This window comes from Hyla sarda, chromosome 1 (genome assembly GCF_029499605.1).
Source record: "Hyla sarda isolate aHylSar1 chromosome 1, aHylSar1.hap1, whole genome shotgun sequence".
NCBI classification, from domain to species: Eukaryota; Metazoa; Chordata; class Amphibia; order Anura; family Hylidae; genus Hyla; species Hyla sarda.
Window position 1 is genome coordinate 389,846,175 of NC_079189.1, and position 22,655 is coordinate 389,868,829.

The 22,655-nt window shown below is 41.8% G+C and overlaps 1 protein-coding gene across 5 annotated transcripts in view; it reads right to left on the minus strand.

Moving 5' to 3' along the window:
• The window catches only part of SEMA4D (semaphorin 4D), an 87,440-nt gene that overhangs the window by 53,991 nt on the left and 10,794 nt on the right, over positions 1-22,655 (minus strand). The gene's annotated exons all lie outside the window — the stretch shown is intronic.

The window sequence follows — 22,655 nt, forward strand, 5'->3', positions numbered from 1 at the left end:
CTAGAGTATAAGCAAACGTTAGAAGTCCAAATAATGGGACCCATAGCATGTTACGGACAGCTGTCAGCCAGTGCACAAGAGATCAGTGTGTAATGAGTGAAAAGGAGTCCAGTATAGTTTTCTTATGATCACAAGAAAAAGGTCAGTTTTGAAGCTGTAATAAAGAGTAACCTGGAATGGAATACTTTTCCTTGTTTCTGCTTTCCAACGACAGGATCCAATCCTGTTTTAGGAGCTAGACACCAGGCTCCTGCGACTGAGGCTTCTACTGAAAAGCACAGAGTTGCAAAATTTGTGCAACTTAATGCTTCTCTGTAACTTCTGATCACACTAACATTCCAGCTGTCACATGCCATTCATTTCAGTAGAAGACACGTGCAACTGGTCCGATTCCTGAAGTCACGTGGCTTACTCAATTCTTCACTGTTAAAATGCAACTTAGGCTCCCTTTACATATGTCAGTCCTCCGTTTTCTTTTCCCTCCGACGCTGCAAAAAATGCGCTGGAGGGAAAATGAAGCCAGAACTGACCCCATTTATTTGAATAGGACTGTTTACAATCATCCTGCATCTCCGTTTAGATGCCGGATGATTGGACTCGCCAGATCGGAACAGACAGGGGAATGCATCTTGCTGCGTTCCCCCGTCCGGCGATCACAAACAATGGACTCCAGACGATGCACAACTGATGTCAACTGATGCACTTCTGGCATCAGTCGGTGCATTAGTTGTGGCAATTTTCACTTTTCATCCAGGATTTAACTGGATATATAATTGAGAAATAACAAAGGCTGTTTGGAGATCACTTTAAACTGAACCTGAGCTTTAGCTTTAAAGGGGTACTCCGTCCCTAGTCATCTTATCTCCTATTCAAAGGATAGGGGATAAGATGTATGATCGAGGGGGTCCCACCACTGGGGACTCCCGCGATCTCGGCTGTGGTACCCCAGACATGCAGTGAACTTCGCTCCATGCCGGATGACTGGCAGTGCAGGGCGGAGGCTCGTGACGTCATGGTCACACCCTGCTCGTTATGTTATGGCCACGTGACGTCACAGCCATGCCCGCTCAGTGGCAGTCTGCACAAAGGGCGCGTGTTGGCCACCACACGAAGCGGCGGCTGACACGCCTCCTCAATACAACACTATGGTAAAGCCGGAGCCCTGCATTCGGCAATCTCTGGCTCTACCATAGTGCTGCATTGAGAGGGTGTGTCAGCCGCAGCTTCCAGCAGTGGAGTACTCTTCAAAGCCATCAATATAAAAGTACAGATTTGTGGGTAAAGATCCAATATAACTCATAAATGGGGGCTCTCCTATCAACAGTCATACATGTTCACAATTAATTTGTAAGGGTTAGGCTATGTTCACACGGCAAAATTTAGCAGAATGCAATTCTGCAGCAGCAGAGTCCCATTGTATTCATCGCGAAAATTCTAATTCCTGTGTCCGCAGATAGACTTGTCTATTCTTTCTGCGGACTTTGCACGGAATGCATTGCGGTCTACGAGACAGTGCATTCCCAAGTGGTCCGCATTCAGGGATATGTCCAGAGCAGGTAAAAGCTGGGTACATATTTTCAGATTATAAAAAAAGTATAGGTAATTGGTATCTGCGAATACTTGTACTTTGTCAGATATGAAAACTGAGCTGTGATCAGTTGATGCAGGCAAATCAGACAGTGTATGTCTGAGACAGATTGATAAGTCTGAGCTAAAGTGTTTTTTTCTTCAGTTCTAGTGTTTTCAGGTCCATGGCATTTGTTTTAATACACAACATTCTACAGGTATAATGTTCTCTTCTAGGTAAAATCATAACCACAGTAAAGAAAAAACCTGAAAACACAATGTGACATGTAGAAAAACAGACAAGGGCGCAATTCTATGTCTTGTACAGAGATCCTTGGCTTCTCAGCATATTTACAAAACAGGTTGTTAGTGAACCTTACCATCAAAATGTGCAAGCTTGCCACGTCATGGCCACCTAGAGAGGTTTCCTAATGTTCCTAACTTAAAATGCTGTAGTGGAGAGCGGCAACCACTACTATCGCGATACCGGTGGCCATGGCGGACCACCCAGTGGCCGAACAGCCCCAATATTGCGCGACCCAGTATTGGGGTTACCCAGGATTCCAGGTTTGAAAAATATTATTCAAACATAAAACTGGCACCTGCAAAAAGTGCTAAAACCTACATTAGGAAAGTCTAGTAGTTATATATCACCAACATATTTCACTATACATTCAATTTGGGGAAGTAGCAAACAAGTAAAATGACTTAAGTCATGAAAACAAGTTGACTAATAATGAGACAAAAAGGAGAGAGGTCCCGGGTCTATAAAAGCCTGCAATCAAAATGGGGGCTGTGACACAAAAGGTAACAAAGAACCTGCCCCTTGTATTGGAAAGAAGAGAATATCAAGCTGCCACTAGCCATATCTGTGCCACCACATTGTAGAGTTAAGTAACTATTAACCATTAGAGAAAATGTATTACTGATTATACAAATGAAACTGCAGATGTGATATATATTACATTAGGCATGTGCTAGGTGACAAAGGCTAGGGCGGTCTATTCAGCAGATCTTTCCCTGATGACTGTACTTCATACACTAATGGGTCCCTGGGGAGCTTCCTAATGACATTCTTTCAATACGTCAAGGGAATCAGCAGTGTCTTTAACTAAGACAGTATAAAATTAGGTTGGAGAGCTAATATTAATCAGGGGTAGAGCTTCACTAGAACTACAGTCAGCCAAAGAAGAAAACAGACAGAAAGACATCAATCCCATTTAGGGTGCACTCACATGTACAGGATCTGCTAATTTTGCTACACATTGGGGGATATTTATCAAAGTTGTCTATGTCCCGCATCAATATAGACCAAACTACAGAGGGTTAGTACGGTCTAATGTGCGCCTAATTTATCAAAAGGTGCACGGCTCTTGATAAGTTGTGCGCACTGATTCAGGATCTATGCTTTAGACTGTATTTAAACCTGCTCCAACATGGTCTGACATTTCGGCGTACTTTCAGCCGATGAGACTTGTCGCAGAAAAGTCGCTTTTGATAAATTCAGCACCAATTAATTTTCCAATTCATTTCCGTCTAAAATAGACTAGAATGCATCATGTTCTAAAAATCCTCTAGAGCAAAAGTCGCAGATAAGTCGCACATATTTAGACTGCGACTTTCTGTGCGACAAATTTAGACAGGAAAAAACAGTCTAAATCCTTTGATAAATATCCCCTATTGACTTCAATGAGTAGAGAAATCAGATGCAGAAAATATGCAGCAGATCCTGTACGTGTGAATGTACCCTTAAAAGAGGAACTCTGGTACTTAAAGCAAACCTGTCATAGTGCCAAAAGAAAAAGTGATATGTTACCCAGTACCTAATCCTAATCATGTACATATACATATATTCTTTTGTGTGTCTAGGGCTTATATATCCAGAGCAAATAGCATTTATATGTAGCTCACTTGCTTTATCTTCTTGCCTTATGGAGGGGGTGTGTCCATCTGTCTCCCTCACTGTGGATGACTCATCTGCTCCGAGTCTCGGGAGCGAGCCTAGACAGTCTGCAAATCACTGTAGGCTGCTCTGTGAAACACTTTTACAGCAGTGTTGCCTCCACCTCTATGCCTTCAGCTGTTGCAAAACTAAAACTCCCAGCATGCCTGCACAACCTTTGGCTGTCCTGGCATGCTGGGAGTTGTAATTCTGCAGCATCTAGAGTCCCCAAAGTAGGAGAGACAATGCCTGCAGCCCCCTGGAGTTCTACCCCCTCACCTACTTGCTGACAATCTGTACTGCACAGAGCTCTATGTGCACCCCAGGCTGTGACCTTTTTCAGGCAGGAAGGATATGCAGCAGACATGTGCACGAGGAGACATTCTGGCTCCTTTTCTCTGCTGGAGACTCCTCCATGCCTCACTACATGTACCCGGCTGAAGCCTCTGACCCTGCTCCACAGAGGCTGGATCACTAAACAACTAACCTACCCAAACAGGCGGAGGGAGCAGCAGCTGCTAATGCTGTAGGGCCTGTGAGTGTTTTCCCGGCTCGCTATACTTTTATCCTGCAGGATAACTCCACACTGCCTGTGTGTGCGTGCTCCCTGCGCTCGCTCACAGGAAGCGCATACCTGTGCCTACACTGTCCCCAATACAGCAGCGATTTCCTATACTGGATACCGGAAAGAGATATGTGAACAAGTTCCTCTAAAGAAGGCGCTGGTACCCAAAGATGGAGGTATACTTCTTTATCAGTTATACTGGATACCGGCACACTTCACGGCCGGTATTCAGTATGTTGCAAAATACAGACTAGTCTGTCTGTATAAAGATAGATGACCCCTAGTGGCGGCTATTTTTTTTTATAAATGTATATTGAAAAAAGTCATCTTAGGAGTAGTTCTAAGTTATAAAAAGTTTTTCATTATGACAGTGCCTCTTTAACATATCCACAAGACCCCGATAATCTTCTGCCCAGCACCCCGGCTTTTGCCGGAGCAGAGTCACTGCACAAAGCGGTGGTCAACACGCCCACTCTATGACTCTCTATGGGAGAGCCGGAGATACAATCACTTGGTGCAATATTTTCAGGTATTTAGCAGCCGAGTTGATCGTAGGTGTAATTTTGAAAAATTACTATAGTACACAGTGTTTCACTATTGTTATTTTTCATAAAACTTTGGATCTGCACATTAACATGTCTAGTAAGAAACAGCAAACTTGTTATACAACACGTGCCACTAGGTGTTCCCTGTCCAGTCTGCTTTAATCAGGTCTAAGGGGATAAGTTATATATCACGGGGGGGGGGGGGGGGGGGGTACGACCGCTGGGACCCCCCGCGATCTCCTGAACAGGCCCCAGCAGTGTGCCGGAAGTGGCCATTCCGTCCCCACAGGAAACTGCAGTTGACACGCCCCCTCCATGTATCTCTATGGCCGCTGCTCTGTGCGGGGTCGGTATGTCCCCTTCCAGCAGACTGCTGGGGCCCTGTTCAGGAGATCGCGGGGGGGAATAGGTGATAAATGATCTTTCACTACACTAATCCTTTAAGGTTATTTATTTCTCAATTTGTAAAATCTTCCCTGGGTGCGATCATACTGGAGACACAAACTTTCATGCAGTAGGGTTTATACAGCCTCCTTATTCCCTCTAGATACCAGTGAAAGACAGAGAAGCTGAGTACTTCATACTTCATGCATGTTTCTATTTTACAGTCTAAGCATCCGCAAGTATTATACAGCCTCTAATGTGGGAAAACTCTGTTCACATTGTCCAAGTCTAAGCAGCAAGGCTTAAAAAGTAAGCTACAGAAAAGAAAAGAAAAAAAAACACCCAATTGTGACTTATCTACTGATTGTTTTGAAAATTGGAAAACTGAAGACTTAAGTCAAAAGAAAAAAAAAAAAAAGAAAAAAAAAACGATTTAAATAATGTGTCATTTTCTGACTATACGTTTCCTTTACCAGTAGCAATGAAAGTGTAATGTGTCAGGACAAGCCTGATGCTATAAACATTAATATATGATTGCATCTCAGACTAAAAAAATACCCGTTCAGTGAAGGAAACCTGAACCTTGTAATTAGATTTCACTACCACATGTAAGATATACGAGTATGGGGGCATTAGATCGCTGTGGACTTTCATTTTGCTAACTCAACACCAAATGAAGATCTTACCAAGTGTCAATGCTCAGTAGAAAATAATTCAAAATTTGGGTACAGAACCAAGGTGAAGTAAACTGTTTCTTAGAATAACCGTTTCACGCCACACAACCACCCTTTGTCCCAGTCAATTAATCCTAATTTTAGGCTGAGGCTATGTTCACACCTCTGAATCTCCATGCAGAATTCCACATTGGAATTCTGCACGGAGATACCTCTGAAGCAGAGTCCTGTTGCATTCCACAGGATTTGGCTGCGCTGTGTATACAGCAGAATTTCCACGCCAGATGTTTCAGGCGTGGAAATTCCATGTCCACAGAAAGAATGAACCTGTTCATTCATTATGCGAACTCCGCATGGAATGCATAGCCATCTCTGGAATGTCCGCATTGAAAAGTGTAAAAATATCTCAAGGTAATCGTGAGAAATGGGAGGCCCCCAGAGCTACATTTCATGTGTCATAGCAAAGGGTCTGAATGCTTATGTTCATGCTAAATTTACCCTTTTTCCTTTTTAATAAATTTGCTTACATTTCTAAAATTCTGTTCTCACTTTTGTCATTATGGGGTATTGAATGCAGTTAGCACAAGGCCGCATCATGTGAAAACAAAATGTGAAAAAAATTGAAAGGGTCTGAAAACTTTCGGAATGCATTGTAGAATGATAAACCCATAAATTTATTTTACAATAAACAATTTATATGATCTGTACAGAAGGTTTATAATGACAACAAAAAATCATATCTAGGGTCAGTGTAGTGTAGCATGCTGCTCTACTCTATCCTTCCTAAGACAAAAACAACAATGAGAAAAAGATCAACTGATTAGCCTGAATGCAGTTCATTTGGCTTGGCCTTGCATGACGCCAAAAGGCACTCTCCAAAACACAGCTCCTAAACCCTTTTAAATTACAGGGCTTTAAGAGGATCAGGCCAGAGCCATGTGCTGCTTGCCTGGTTACCTAACTCAACAGAAGAGTCAAGTGGTCTGAGCAGAACTGTACTGCATAAGAAACAGAAGAGATTTCTGGGCTTTTTAAACCATTTTAAGGTATAAAGATGTAGAAAAATAAGCCATTTTATGACTTAAAAATGTTGGTGTCAACCCAGAGTAAAAAGCAGGGGCTTGGAGTTTGGCAGGGCAGCAGAGTTTGGACTTCCCCCAGATCAGACACTTAGGCTATGTTCACACCTTGGAATTTTTGTGCAAAATTTAGCTTGGAATGTCCGCACAGAAATTCCACTGCAGCAGAATCCCGTTGAATTCAATGGGATTGTGCTGCACTGTGCACATGGCAGAATTAAACTTTTTGTCCATCTTGGCAACACATTAACCCTTCTAATATACTTCATAAGAAATGGTTTTTTTTTTTTTTTCATTTTTATAAAATCATGGCTTTGTCCAAGCTGAAGCACAGGCATGGACAAAGTCCAGTAAATGCACACTCCTCTGTGCTCTTTCCTGTCTGATAGGACAAGAGAGAGCACAGAGGAGTGCTATCAGACTGGAGAGAGAGCACAGAGGAGTTCTATCAGACTGGAGAGAGAGCACAGAGGAGTTCTATCAGACTGGAGAGAGAGCACAGAGGAGTTCTATCAGACTGGAGAGAGAGCACAGAGGAGTTCTATCAGACTGGAGAGAGAGCACAGAGGAGTTCTATCAGACTGGAGAGAGAGCACAGAGGAGTTCTATCAGACTGGAGAGAGAGCACAGAGGAGTTCTATCAGACTGGAGAGAGAGCACAGAGGAGTTCTATCAGACTGGAGAGAGAGCACAGAGGAGTTCTATCAGACTGGAGAGAGAGCACAGAGGAGTTCTATCAGACTGGAGAGAGAGCACAGAGGAGTTCTATCAGACTGGAGAGAGAGCACAGAGGAGTTCTATCAGACTGGAGAGAGAGCACAGAGGAGTTCTATCAGACTGGAGAGAGAGCACAGAGGAGTTCTATCAGACTGGAGAGAGAGCACAGAGGAGTTCTATCAGACTGGAGAGAGAGCACAGAGGAGTTCTATCAGACAGGAGAGAGAGCACAGAGGGGTGCTATCAGACAGGAGAGAGAGCACAGAGGAGTGCCATCAGACAGGAGAGAGTACAGAGGAGTACTATCAGACAGGAGAGAGTACAGAGGACTACTATCAGACAGGAGAGAGCACAGAGGAGTGCATGTTTTGCCAAGATGTACAACATATAAGAAGTTTTTGTATCTGACGTGCCCATTTGACCTTCATTCCAAATTTTGTTGGTATCAGTTTTATCAGTTTCAGTTCTAAAGATGACCCATACAACTGTTGGCTGATTGGGCATGCTGGAAGTTGTAGTTTTGCAGTAGCTTGAGGCACACCGTTTCAAAAACATAGCCATAAAACTTCAATAGCTGTCGTCCAAACGTTCGTCTGGCTGACTCAATCCCCCTCCTCCCAATACATGGACATTCAGTTCATTTGTTCAAAATGAGAAGGGGGCAGTAAGTCATTGTCAGACAGCTCTCCCAGAAAAGCACAAGAGGTAGCTGAAATCTAAAATGGCCAATCATTTTCTCCCTGAGTACGAGTCTGGAGGCGCCCATATACTTCAGGTTTGAATGGCTTTTGATTAGTGTACGGGCACCTTTATATGAGGCCATAAAAGAAGACCATGGTAAGACAAACAACGCATACCATCAAATGGAGACCAAATAGGTCACCAATGAGCCCAAGAATTTTCCAGTTTTGTAGCCCTCTTAACTTTTTCCACACTAATGGGCACTCAAACTGTCCCACTTTATTGTGTCTAATATAATGGCTGACTACTTGAGCAGGGTGGTCCCATGGGGTCGGTAAAAGAACCCAGAAGAGAAGGAGACCAGCAGAGAACTTGGAGCATCAGTGAGGCAGCTGTGGTGAACTAGAAGGGTATTTTTACACCATTCCTAGCCATGAAGTTTATTTTGGTTTTCACAGGACAACCCCTTTAACCAATAAATAAAAAACATAAACACAGGGCGTAAATCTACACCCTGCACCCGGTCTATGAAGTGTGCTCAGGAGTATGCTCAATTCCAGATTGGTCCAGACTGCTATCAGCAGCTGGTACCCATGGCTAATGCCGGACATCGCTAATCAGACATAAGTCCGGAATTAAAGGAGAATTTCGGCAAAAATGAACTTATCCCCTATCCACAGAAAAGGGGATAAGTTTGGAGGGGACCTGAGTACATCGCTCTGCAATCATCGATGCTCCTATAGAAATTAATGGAGCGTGAAACATTAAAAGTGCTGAAATTAGGTTGCCAATAGCTCAGGGTTGCTGATCGGGACCACCACGACCAAATCACAGAGTACAATCAGCTCAGAGGATGGGCGAAGGGTCCCTGCCTGTCTCTGTCCCATCCGATCGGCTCTCCATCAGAGCAAGCAGCCTCGGCAACCTGTACTAATGGAGAGCCGATAACACTTAATTCTGTGCTATAGCACAGCATGGTTCAGTGTATGCAATGAAAAGATTGCATGTAATAGTGTCCTATGGGGACTAAATAGTGAGTAAAATGAAGGAAAAAAAAATGTTAATAAATGTGAATAAGCCCTTTAATAAAAGTTTAAATCACCCGCTTTTGTCCCATTTTTCAAATAAAGCAATGTTAAAAAAAATATATAACCTTAACAAATGGTGTATACCTAAAAAAAACATCTAAGTCAAGAATTGCAGATTTTTGGTCCTTTCATATAGGAGAGAAAAAAAATAATCAATAAAAAGTGATCAAAAAGAATAAAAGTAGAATAAAATAAAAATTAGATCCCAGCGCAAAAAAAAATTTGCTCTCAAACAGCCCCATATACAGTAACAATGTTTTTATTGTTTTGCTCTGCGGTAGATATTGTGGTAAAATTTGTACTATTGCAAAGTGCATTTGGTGGTGTAAAAAATAAGCCCTCATATGGTTCTGTAGGTTGAAAATTGAAAGCGTTTGATTATTAGAAGGCGAGGAGGAAAAAAATCACAATGGAAACCACCTTTATCAAGACAATACAGTAACAGCAAAACCTTAAAGTGATGCCATTAGAAGGGAACAAACTAGCGTCTTCAGAACACAAAACTTTACTGTCTGTCTGGGATTTTCTTTTCTTTCACAATATCACTACATGTTCCTGGTTTTGTCACTAATGTTAGATGAGAATAAGACAGCCTTTTCATGCTGGCAGAGGAAAAGCTAATACTTCAAAAGCCTTACTCAAGATATGCTGCAGCTACCTACGACAGGAAAGAAACCTAGGAGCACCAGGCTCAGACAGGATCAAAAGACCCGAAGGGGGGAACATTGTCATTTACACTTTGTTCACACTTGTGCACTACAGAAGGAGCACAGGAAGCCAACTTCTCCACACCTCATAAACCGCTCTCTCTACATGAAAGGAACCTCATCTCCTTCATTTACCGATAGTAACTGTATTGTAGATGGAGTAAAAAATGTAATGCCTGCTTCAAGGTTTATCAGACCATTAAATATTACAGACAATTCTCAAAGTCCTATTGTGACCAGACTTCAAACAGAACAGCTAAAAAAATTATATATATATATATATATATATATATATATATATATATATATATATATATATATACATACATACACACACACACACAGTGATCCCTCAACTTACAATGGCCTCAACATACAATAGTTTCAACATACAATGATCTTTTCTGGACCATTGTAACTTGAAACCAGACTCAATATACAGACAGTCCAGATCTGGAGGAACTGACCAATTAGAATGGGCATTTTACTGGTAAATCACATGTATTACTGAAGTGCATGCACTGACTGGCTGTCTGGTAGCGTCCCCTACAGTACAGGGAGGAACTACAAGTTCTGTACTACTTCTTACCTATGCCAGGGTTACCTGCTCCTTTTGGACACCAAGTAAGGGCGGCTCCATTTGGGACACTGTGTACTGTATAGGACCCTGAAGAAGATCCTGTCCTCTCCATAAACCATTGTTTCCCAACCAGGGTGTCTCCAGCTGTTGCAAAACTACAACTCCCAGCATGCCCTGACAGCCAACGGCTGTTCGGGCACGCTGGGAGTTGTTTTGCAACAGCTGGAGGCACCCTGGTTGGGAAACACTGACATAGACAGTGATTTACAGCTTCCAGCAGCTCCTTCTTACTTTTATATGTAAGTACTTGCTTTATCTATATTAGTTATCTACTTATTTCTCTTTAATCCTCACTTTTTTCCTATTTTTGGATGACTTTTTGGTGGCTTCAGAACCAATTACCAGGTTTCCATAGAGTTCTGGTTTCAACATACAATGGTCATCCTGGAACCGATTAATATTGTAACTTGAGGGACCACTATAATATATATATATATATATATATATATATATATATATATACACACACACACACACATATAGCTCAAGCATAAGTTTCCCCATCACTGAATCAGCTCTACAACAAACTATATATATATATATATATATATATATATATATATATATATATATATATAAATATGAAAAGGATGTTCTTTTGTGACCATATAGATTTCAAACAGGACACCGCTTAAAAAAATAGATAACCATAAGTTTCGGAATTACAGCTTCAGCGCTACAATAAACCTCATGTACTCCATCTATAAAAGGACTTTCTTTGAACAATGTAGCCACAACTGACAACTTGCCAGTGGTCACCATTGAATTCCTGTTAGTTCTATTTTAAAAGGTGAGAAACATGCACGTTTTCAACCTGGGTTCCCACGTGGTATTTTGGTCAGTATTACTAGCCAAAACCAGAAAAGGAACCAGAATTAAAACATTTACACCATTCCTGGTTTTGTCTCAAAATACTGAACCCAAGACCACCTTCACATGCTATACTGTCACACTGCTATTGTAACCTGCCCATAACAGGTTTTTTTTGGCCTTTAACAGCCGTTATCAAGACAGGTCACAACAGGCACGGGCAGGGTCCCGACGGATCCCTTTAATTATAATGGGGTCCGTTGTTTCAAAGGAGTATAGCGGGAGAAAAAGACGGTGCATGCGCAAATTTTTCTTCCGCTATACTCCCTTCGTTTTACAACGGCCGTTGTACTGCCGGGTCACAGCGGCAATGTGAAAGTGTCCTTAGGACAACATCTGCAACCAGGTTAAATGTTCTCCCCCAGTTTGCATGGTTTCCTACCACACTCCAAAACATACAGCTAGGCATTCTGGTGAAGACAGGGACCAAATTGAGTGTACAGCACTACCAAAGCTGTGTGCGCCATATAAAAAAAGAATTGTTATTTTAATAAGAGGTGTACATGTTTCCATTATAGTTTTTCCTCAGTGGGAGTTCCAATCCTTGTTTTGGCTTAAAAAAAAAAAAAAAAAAAAAAATATAAAGTTTTCCACTGGACTACCCCTTTAACCCATTAAGGACTCAGCCCATTTGGGCCTTAAGGACTCAGACAATTTTAATTTTACGTTGTAGTTTTTTCCTCACATTCAAAAAATCATAACTTTTATATTTTCATCCACAGACTAGTATGGGGACTTGTTTTCCCTCACTTTACCATAAAATATATGGCGCAACCAAAAAAATACTATTTGTGTGGGGAAGTTAAAAAGAAAACCACAATTTAGCTAATTTTGGAAGTTTTTGTTTTCACGCCGTACAAGTTATGGTAAAAATGACGTGTGTTCTTCATTCTTTGGGTCAATACGATTAAAATGATACCCATGATTACATACTTTTCTATTACTGTTGCGCTAACAAAAAAAAAAAATCACAAACTGTTTAACCAAATTAGTACGTTTAAAATCCCCCTAATTTGAAGACCTATAACTTTTTCATGTTTGTGTATAAGCGGTGGTATGAGGGATCATTTTTTTCGCTGTGATCTGTACTTCTTATTGATATATTTGCTGATATAAAAAACGTAATACTTTTTTTATTAATTTTTTTGGAATAAAATGTTATTTATTTATTTTACTTTTACACTTTAATAGTCCCCATAGGAGACTATTTATAGCAATCATTCGATTGCTAATACTGTTCAGTGCTATGCATAGGACATAGCACTGATCAGTATTATTGGTGATCTTCTGCTCTGGTCTGCTCTATCGCAGACCAGAGCAGAAGACCCGTGGAAGGCAGCGGAGGCAGGTGAGGGGACCTCAGTCTGCCATTCTGGATGATTGGATCGCCGCGGCAGCGCTGCGGGCGAACCGATCATCCGTTTTAGTGTCCGCAATGCTGCAGATGCCGGGATCTGTATTGATCACGGCATCTGAGGGGTTACTGGCGGACAGCCGTGCGATTGCGGATGTCTGCCATTACGGGCCAGTCCCTGGCTGCTATCAGCAGCCAGGACCTGCCACGCATGACGCGAGCATTGCTTCGATGCTCGCGGTTATGCATAGGACGTAAATGTACGTCCTGGTGCATTAAGCATCAGCTCACCAGGACGTACATTTACATCCTGCGTCGTTAAGGGGTTAAGCTTTCATTTTACCAGAGCGGTCTGAGAAATGAAAGCAGAGCTATGATTGTTTGCTATGAGCAAATAAGAGTTTTTGGAACAGCAGTTTATGCATTTCTCCAAATCCATTTCAAATGGATGGTAAAAAGATACCTTTAAAGGGGTACTCCACCCCTAGACACCTTATCCTTTATCCAAAAGATAGGGGATAATATGTCTGATTGTTGGGGTCCAGACACTGGTACCCCCTGATCTCTGTGCTGTCACCCGGGGTTCTGAACATTATGTTCAGAATGCTGGGTTTGTGCAGCTGTGGTTGGGTCATCACACCACACACCCTCTATTCATGTCTATGGGAGGGGGTATGATGACTATCACACCCCCTCCCATAGACATGAATAGAGTGGGCGTTGGGTGACGTCACAACCACGGCTGCCCAAACCCAGCATTCTTAACATAATGGAAAGAGTCTCCTAGTATTGTATCCACCTTTTCCAGCCCACCGGAGAACTTGAAAGCTGAACTAATTAATGCAGGCTAAAGTCAGCAACTGCCGAGCCGAGAAGTTCGTGACAAATCAAATTTACTGTAAGTTCGCTCAACTCTACTTGAGGCCATACAGTTTTAATGACTGTCGGGCGAATGTTCGTTCAGATGACCGATATCTCTCCCGCCCTCCCTATACACGTGAATGCTTGGCACAGCCAAACGTTCATATGTTCTCTACAGGGAGGGGTAACCCACAGCCAGAACAATAGAGTCAGGTGGTGATAATCAAACACATCCGACCCTGCTCTCCTCCAACATCATTTGTCAGTGGAGAGTCAGAAGGCCGCCATACCCCTACATAGACAGTTGGCAATAGCCACTGAAAGCAGTGGGTTCGGCCCACTTAAGTCTAAGGTCTATAGGCACCTTTGGATCACTATACTGTAGTTTCCTACGGTGATCTAAGTTACTATGTTGCAACATCCATGATAAAGCTTTTCTGATGTGTAAAGTTGCAATAAACTGAACACGCCCCCCCCCCCCCCCCCCCCCCCCCCTTTCTAACAGAATTCCCTCAAGGCTTTTAGGAATATAGGTTTTCTAAACTGGACAATCTCTTTAATTCCACCTGGGAAATCAATTCTGCCATGACATTTTATTAGTATGAAAATCTTAACCATCAGAGTTTTAACATGGTAACACAAACAACATTTATCGTTCAGTAAACTTCACCAGCTGCTGGATGTATGTAGATATGTTATTTGTGCATATCCACCTGCTGTTCTATAAATCCACACGTTTGGAGAACGTTCACATTTGTCCCATTTTTTGGAGTTAGATTACATCCCATTTAAAACCAGTGCATTCTGACTGATATAATGGAGTCACCCAGGACAAACAGTCCTGACAAGTTTACAATGGCATGGGCCCAAAATGCTAAACTCCGCTGGACATTAACAGGTGCAGAGCTGCCGGTAGTCTTAGGACCAAGCTCATTTCTCATGGAAAACACACAAAAAAAAACAAAAAAGGGCATATACATAAGGCTATGTTTCCATAACATTTTTTGAACCGTATTTTAAAGCTTGAATTCTGATTTATGTTTTGTTTTTTTGGTAAAGGTCGGCTGAAAAAATTACGTATTTTTCAGACGTTTTATTTTTTAACCATCTTGGAGACCTTTGGCTGTATTTGTGTCTGTTTTGTGGGCTGTAGTAAAGCACATAGGTCTGAACTTGCAATGTATTTTGGGCCATTAACAGCTGTAAAGTTCATGTGTGAGCACTAGGGGGATGTTTCCATTGAGTTCAATAGAATTTATTGGGAAAGAATTGGAGGTTTCACAGCCCGGAACAGAGCCTCAATTATCTATGACCTTTAATAATAGGGGTTGGAAACAATAAAACCTCCTATATACCTCTGTATGGCCATGCATGTACACTGTCGTCATCTGGGCATTCCTGGTGTTTTGTTTTATATTATCTTAAAATGCCAAAAATAAATACTTAAAAAAATAAATAAAAAATAGACTGAGTTTACATGTTGTGGCCATGACTTGGCAAATCCACAGCCATATGAAATCCGTGCAGTTATCAAGCCAACAGCAGATAAATTCTATTTGATTGCCATTCAGTATGCCAGCAGGATGGCACTTTTACCTGTAATGCTGGGCAGCCATTAAAATGTAATTAAAACCCAAACTAAAATCGGGCTAGACACATGGCAGCGGGAATGAGCTTCACTGGTGAAGTAAATAGGACAGATTGGAGCGCAAACACTGATCTATTTTTATTTATTTTAAACTTGTGGATTTATTTATTTTTTATTGAATCGGTGAACCCCTTTAGCAATCAAAATGCTTTTAACTGACGTCAATAATACAGCTGTGCCAATGTGCCAGACAAGCATCCTGGCCATAAACCCTGAAGTCAGCTTTGAGATTTCTTAAAGGGTCATTCCGCTCCCCAGCGTCCGGAACATTGAGTTCCTGAGCGCTGTGTGCGGGCTTCCATGTTCACGCCTGCCCCTCGAGACGTCACGCCCCGTCATGTGATGTCACGTCCCGCCCCCTCAATGCAAGTCTATGGGAGGGGGCGTGACTGCCGCCGCAGCCCCTTCCCATAGACTTTAATTGAGGGGGCAGGCCGTGACGTCACGAGGGGGTGGGCGTGTACACGGAAGCCCGCACACAGCGTTCAGGAACTCAATGTGAACATTGAGTTCCTGAATGCTGGGGAGCGGTGTAACCCTTTAAATATAATTTCAGAATTTGTTTCCAACAATTAAAGGAGATATCCAGTGCAAAAAAACTTATCCCCTATCCTATAAGTCTCAGATGGTAGGGGGGTCCGACAGCTGGGGCCCCCCGGATTCTCCTGTACGGGACCTCAGCAGCCCGCAGGAAGGGGGCACGCCCCCTCAATACAACTCTATGGCAGAGACTGAGCGCTGCCTTCGGCAATCTTTGGCTCTGCCATAGAGTTGTATTGAGGGGACGTGCCAGCCGCCGCTTCGTGTGGTGGTCAATACACCCCCTTCCCAGCTGCCGGGGCACCATACAGGAGATGGCGGGGGCCCCAGCGGTCGGACCCCCCGCAATCTGAAACGTATCCCCTATACTTAGCACTGGACTACCCCTTTAACCCCTTAAGGACTCAGCCCATTTGGGCCTTAAGGACTCAGACAATTTTATTTTTACATTTTCATTTTTTCCTCCTCACCTTCAAAAAACCATAACTTTTATATTTTCATCCACAGACTAGTATGAGGGCTTGTCTTTTGCGTGACCAGTTGTCCGTTGTAATGCCATCACTCACTTTACCATAAAATGTATGGTGCAACCAAAAAAAAAAAAAAATACTATTTGTGTGGGGAAATTAAAAAGAAAACCGCAATTTTGCTAATTTTAGAAGGTTTAGTTTTCATGCCGTACAATTAATGGTAAAAATGACGTGTGTTCTTTATTCCTTGGGTCAATACGATTAAAATGATACCCATGATAACATACTTTTCTATTACTTTTGCGCGAAAAAAAAAAAAAAAGGAAACTAACCAAATTAGTACCTTTAAAATCCCCCTATTTTGAAGACCTACAACTTTTTCATTTTTCCGTATAAGCGGCGGTATGAGGGCTCATTTTTTGCGCCGTGATCTATACTTTTTATTGATACCATATTTGCTTATATAAAACTTTTAATACATTTTTTGTCAATTATTTTGGGAATAAAATGTAAAAAAAAAAAAAGCAGCAATTTTTGACTTTTTTTTACGTTCACGCCGTTCACCATACGGTATCATTAACATTATAATTTTAATAGTTCTGATATTTACACACACGGCGATACCAAATATGTATATAATTTTATTTTACACTTTTTGGGGGGTGAAATAAGGAAAATGGGACAATTTACATTTTTATTGGGGGAGGGGGTTTTCAAATGTCCTTTTTTTCACATTTATTTTTACACTTTAACCTCTTCAGGACACAGGGCGTATGGATACGCCCTGCATTCCGAGTCCTTAAGGACCGAGGGCGTATCCATACGCCCGTGGGAAATCCAGTCCCCACCGCTAGCCGGTTGGGGACCGGAGCCGGATGCCTGCTGAAATCATTCAGCAGGCACCCCGGCACATCGCCCAGAGGGGTCCTGAGACCCCCCATGTCGGCGATCGGAGAAAATTGCATGTCAATTCAGACATGCGATTTTCTCCAATTCCGGGCTGATCGGGTCTCTGGTGACCCGATCACCCGGAAAATAGGGCTGATCGGAGTTGTCAGCAACAGCCCCGATCAGCCTAAGGGATAGGAGTGAGGTCGCAGAGCTGCGATCTCCTCCTATCCCCTGCCATTAGTCAGAACGGAGTTCTGACCAATGGCAGCGCAGGACGGGGGTTGCCATGGCAACCCCCCGTTCTGCCCGCCTCTGGATGTCGAGGGGATCTGGGAAGAAGATGGAGGCCGTACCTGCAGGAGAAGATGCCTGGGGACCTGGGATCTTTGCTGGAGCCTGCTGGATCCTTGCTCAGGTAGGGAATCGACGGTGGGGGGGGGGGAATTGAAAGTGAAAGTAAAATGATCTTTACTGTGGCAACCACTAGGAAGGCCAAACTGCAATTTTAGCTTTTTGAAAAAATTAGAGGGCTTCAAAGTGGAGCAGCAATTTTCAAAAATGTCATGAAAATTGCTAAATCTGAAGGGACAGATGTTACAGAACTACAACTCCCAGCATGCCTGGGCAGTCGAGGCATGCTGGGAGTTGTAATTTTGAAACATCTGGAGGGTCACAGTTTGGAGACCACTGTTACAGTGGTGCCCAAACGGTAGCCCTCCAGATGTTGCCAAACTACAACTCTCAGCATGCCTCGACTGCCCAGGCATGCTGGGAGTTGTAGCTCTGTAACATCTGTCCCTTCAGATTTTGCAATTTTCATGAAATTTTTGAAAATTGCTGCTCTACTTGGAAGCCCTCTAATTTTTTCAAAAAGCAAAAATATGTCCATTTTATGATGCCAACATAAAGTGGACATATTGTATTTGTGAAGAAAAATAAAATGTATTTGGAATATCCATTTTCCTTACAAGTAGAGAGCTTCAAAGTTAGAAAAATGCTAAATTTTCAAAATTTTTATGAAATTTTGGTATTTTTCACCAAAAAAGGATGCAAGTAACATCGAAAATTTACCACCAAAATAAAGTAGGATATGTCACGAAAAAACAATCTCAGAATCAGAATATTCGGTAAAAGCGTTTTCGCGTTATTAATTCGTAAATTGACGGTGGTCAGAATTGCGAAAAAGGGCTCAGTCCTTAAGGTGAAAAAGGGCTGCGTCCTTAAGGGGTTAATAGTATTGCTAATACTGTTCAGTGCTATGCATAGGGCACAGCACTGATCAGTATTATCAGCCATCTTCTGCTCTGGTCTGCTCGATCGCAGACCAGAGCAGAAGACCCGTGGAAGGCAGCGGAGGCAGGTGAGGGGACCTCTGTCTTCCATTCTTGATGACCGGATCGCCACGGCAGATGCCGTGATCTATATTGATCACGACATCTGAGGGGTTAATGGCGGACGTCTGCCATTACCGGCAGGTCCCTGGCAGCTAACAGCAGCCGGGACCTGCCGCGCATGATCCGGGCATCGCTCCTATGCTCGCGGTTATGTATAGTATTATGTTATATATTATGTCCTGGTGCGTTAAGTACCACCTCACCAGGACGTACATCTACGTCCTGCGTCTTTAAGGGGTTAGGACACTTCTGCTTTTTGCCATCAAATTTTGCCAAGACATGGGTAGGGATTATTTATCAGGTGGAGGAGTACCAAATATATAACTATAAGCACATTCTGTCTCACAGGAACAGAGCGACAAGTCAGAGCTTGAGCACACACTGTCCATGTTTTGTATAAGAAATAAGTCACAGACTACAACAAATCTGTCCGGCACGCGGCCCTACTTCTAAACCTTACTGAACACATAGGGCTGCAGCCAGGTAGCCATGTAAGTATATGCTGATCGGAGAATAAGCAGCGTAATTCCCACTGTGCAGCATGAAATATGCTGTGTAAGCGCTATGTGGGACTATACATTAAAAGTCAATGTCTGGCGCTTATCATTGTAGTGTAAGTGAAGCATTTTTCTACCCTTTTTGTGTGCTGGTAATCTGTAGGAGCAACACAAAAGGCGCATTTCATAAAACCCTTCCAAAAATTGCAACTCAAAATCTGCAGAAATGTGTAAACCAAAAGACGCAAAACAAGGTAAAAAAATAAACCTTGCTTGCGCCTATTTTGGACCTTTTCTAGACACAAAAAAAACTGACAATGATAAATGTCGGCCAATATACTGAAGGTCACATAGGACCCAGAGCTGTGTTATAAAAAATGTATAATGTTACAGACATTTATCATGAATATTTCACCTCCCTGCAAACACCCCGGGTACTCCTGCTTTGGCAGGGTACCTACCGTAATCGGCTCTGCGGGCAGATACCTTGGCTAACGCCAAGGGGGATGCCGGGAGCATTTGTGATCCCCTAGTAGCTTCGGCGAAAAGGGACATCGAACCTGGAACCTCGCAGGTACCTTTTGGTCCGGAGGCGAAGGGTAAGGTTTGTTGGGGGGCCTCTCTCCTATCGGAGAAGGGCTTGCGATAGACCGCATCCTTTGTGCACGTTTTTTTAGTGTAACACGTTTGCACTTTTTCTTGCACTTTGGGTGAATCGAAAGCACGTTCCTCTGCTTTAAAAAAAATAAAAAATTAGCTGCCAGAGGCAGGAAGGTCAATGGTGTGATCTCATTATTGGTACATTATTAGATTGCTTCTTCTGCCATAAGAACTGCCAGAAAATCCTCCTTGCCTGCCGCAGGATTAGGCTGGTGACTCTCACTAGTACCCCGCTGTGGAGAGTGGGGAGGGGGCATCTTACACTACAATAGGGGGCTGACATTTAATAGATAAGCAAATGAGTCAGGTGGGAGTGGAAAGGAGGGCAAGAGCAACACAAACATACACTGGCTGTGTATAGCTATCCCTCTCTATACACTGTACACGTACTGATAGATGTATATACAAACTCAGATAAGTGTATAGCCAACATGTACAGATATATACAGATATTAACAGTATACAGTGACTGTATAGCTATCCCTCTATACACGGTACACGTACTGATAGATGTATATACAAACACAGATAAGTGTATAGCCAACATGTACAGATATATACAGATATTAACAGTATACAGTGAATGTGTAAAGCTATTCCTCTCTATACACTATATATGTACAGCTAACAGTATACAGTGACTGTATAGCTATCCCTCTCTATACACTGTATATGTTGTGCTTTCTGTACACAGTGTATTGTGACTGTATAGCTATTTCTCTCTATACACTGTATATGTACAGCTAACAGTATACAGTGAGTGTATAGCTATTTCTCTCTATACACTGTACATGTAGTGCTTTCTATACAGTGTATTGTGACTGTATAGCTATTTCTCTCTATACACTGTATATGTTGTGCTTTCTATACAGTGTATTGTGACTGTATAGCTATTTCTCTCTATACACTGTATATGTAGTGCTTTCTGTACACAGTGTATTGTGACTGTATAGCTATTTCTCTCTATACACTGTATATGTAGTGCTTTCTGTACACAGTGTATTGTGACTGTATAGCTATTTCTCTCTATACACTGTACATGTAGTGCTTTCTATACAGTGTATTGTGACTGTATAGCTATTTCTCTCTATACACTGTATATGTTGTGCTTTCTATACAGTGTATTGTGACTGTATAGCTATTTCTCTCTATACACTGTATATGTAGTGCTTTCTGTACACAGTGTATTGTGACTGTATAGCTATTTCTCTCTATACACTGTACATGTAGTGCTTTCTATACAGTGTATTGTGACTGTATAGCTATTTCTCTATACACTGTATATGTTGTGCTTTCTATACAGTGTATTGTGACTGTATAGCTATTTCTCTCTATACACTGTATATGTTGTGCTTTCTATACAGTGTATTGTGACTGTGTATAGCTATTTCTCTCTATACACTGTATGTTGTGCTTTCTATACAGTGTATTGTGACTGTGTATAGCTATTTCTCTCTATACACTGTATATGTACAGCTAACAGTATACAGTGAGTGTATAGCTATTTCTCTCTATACACTGTACATGTAGTGCTTTCTATACAGTGTATTGTGACTGTATAGCTATTTCTCTCTATACACTGTATATGTTGTGCTTTCTATACAGTGTATTGTGACTGTGTATAGCTATTTCTCTCTATACACTGTATATGTTGTGCTTTCTATACAGTGTATTGTGACTGTATAGCTATTTCTCTCTATACACTGTATGTAGTGCTTTCTATACAGTGTATTGTGACTGTGTATAGCCATTTCTCTCTATACACTGTATGTTGTGCTTTCTATACAGTGTATTGTGACTGTATAGCTATTTCTCTCTATACACTGTATATGTTGTGCTTTCTATACAGTGTATTGTGACTGTATAGCCATTTCTCTCTATACACTGTATGTAGTGCTTTCTATACAGTGTATTATGACTGTGTATAGCTATTTCTCTCTATACACTGTATGTAGTGCTTTCTATACAGTGTATTGTGACTGTGTATAGCCATTTCTCTCTATACACTGTATATGTTGTGCTTTCTATACAGTGTATTGTGACTGTATAGCTATTTCTCTCTATACACTGTATGTAGTGCTTTCTATACAGTGTATTGTGACTGTATAGCTATTTCTCTCTATACACTGTATGTTGTGCTTTCTATACAGTGTATTGTGACTGTATAGCCATTTCTCTCTATACACTGTATGTAGTGCTTTCTATACAGTGTATTATGACTGTGTATAGCTATTTCTCTCTATACACTGTATGTAGTGCTTTCTATACAGTGTATTGTGACTGTATAGCCATTTCTCTCTATACACTGTATGTAGTGCTTTCTATACAGTGTATTATGACTGTGTATAGCTATTTCTCTCTATACACTGTATGTAGTGCTTTCTATACAGTGTATTGTGACTGTATAGCCATTTCTCTCTATACACTGTATGTTGTGCTTTCTATACAGTGTATTATGACTGTGTATAGCTATTTCTCTCTATACACTGTATATGTTGTGCTTTCTATACAGTGTATTGTGACTGTATAGCCATTTCTCTCTATACACTGTATGTAGTGCTTTCTATACAGTGTATTGTGACTGTTTAGATATTTCTCTTAATACACTGTATAGAGACTACAACATATACAGTGTATTGTGACTGTATAGTTTTTTTTCCTCCATTTACTGTACAATCACCTCTAGATCTGTATACAGGCAAATAGAAAGTCACCGTGTATTGTGAATGTGTTTAGTTGTATCTATCAATGTTTCCCAACCAGGGTGTCTCCAGCTGTGGCAAACTATAACTGTAGTTGTAGTTTTGCCACAGCTGGAGGCACCCTGGTTGGGAAACATTGATCTGTATACAGTATATTGTTTAGCTAGCCCTCTCTATTTA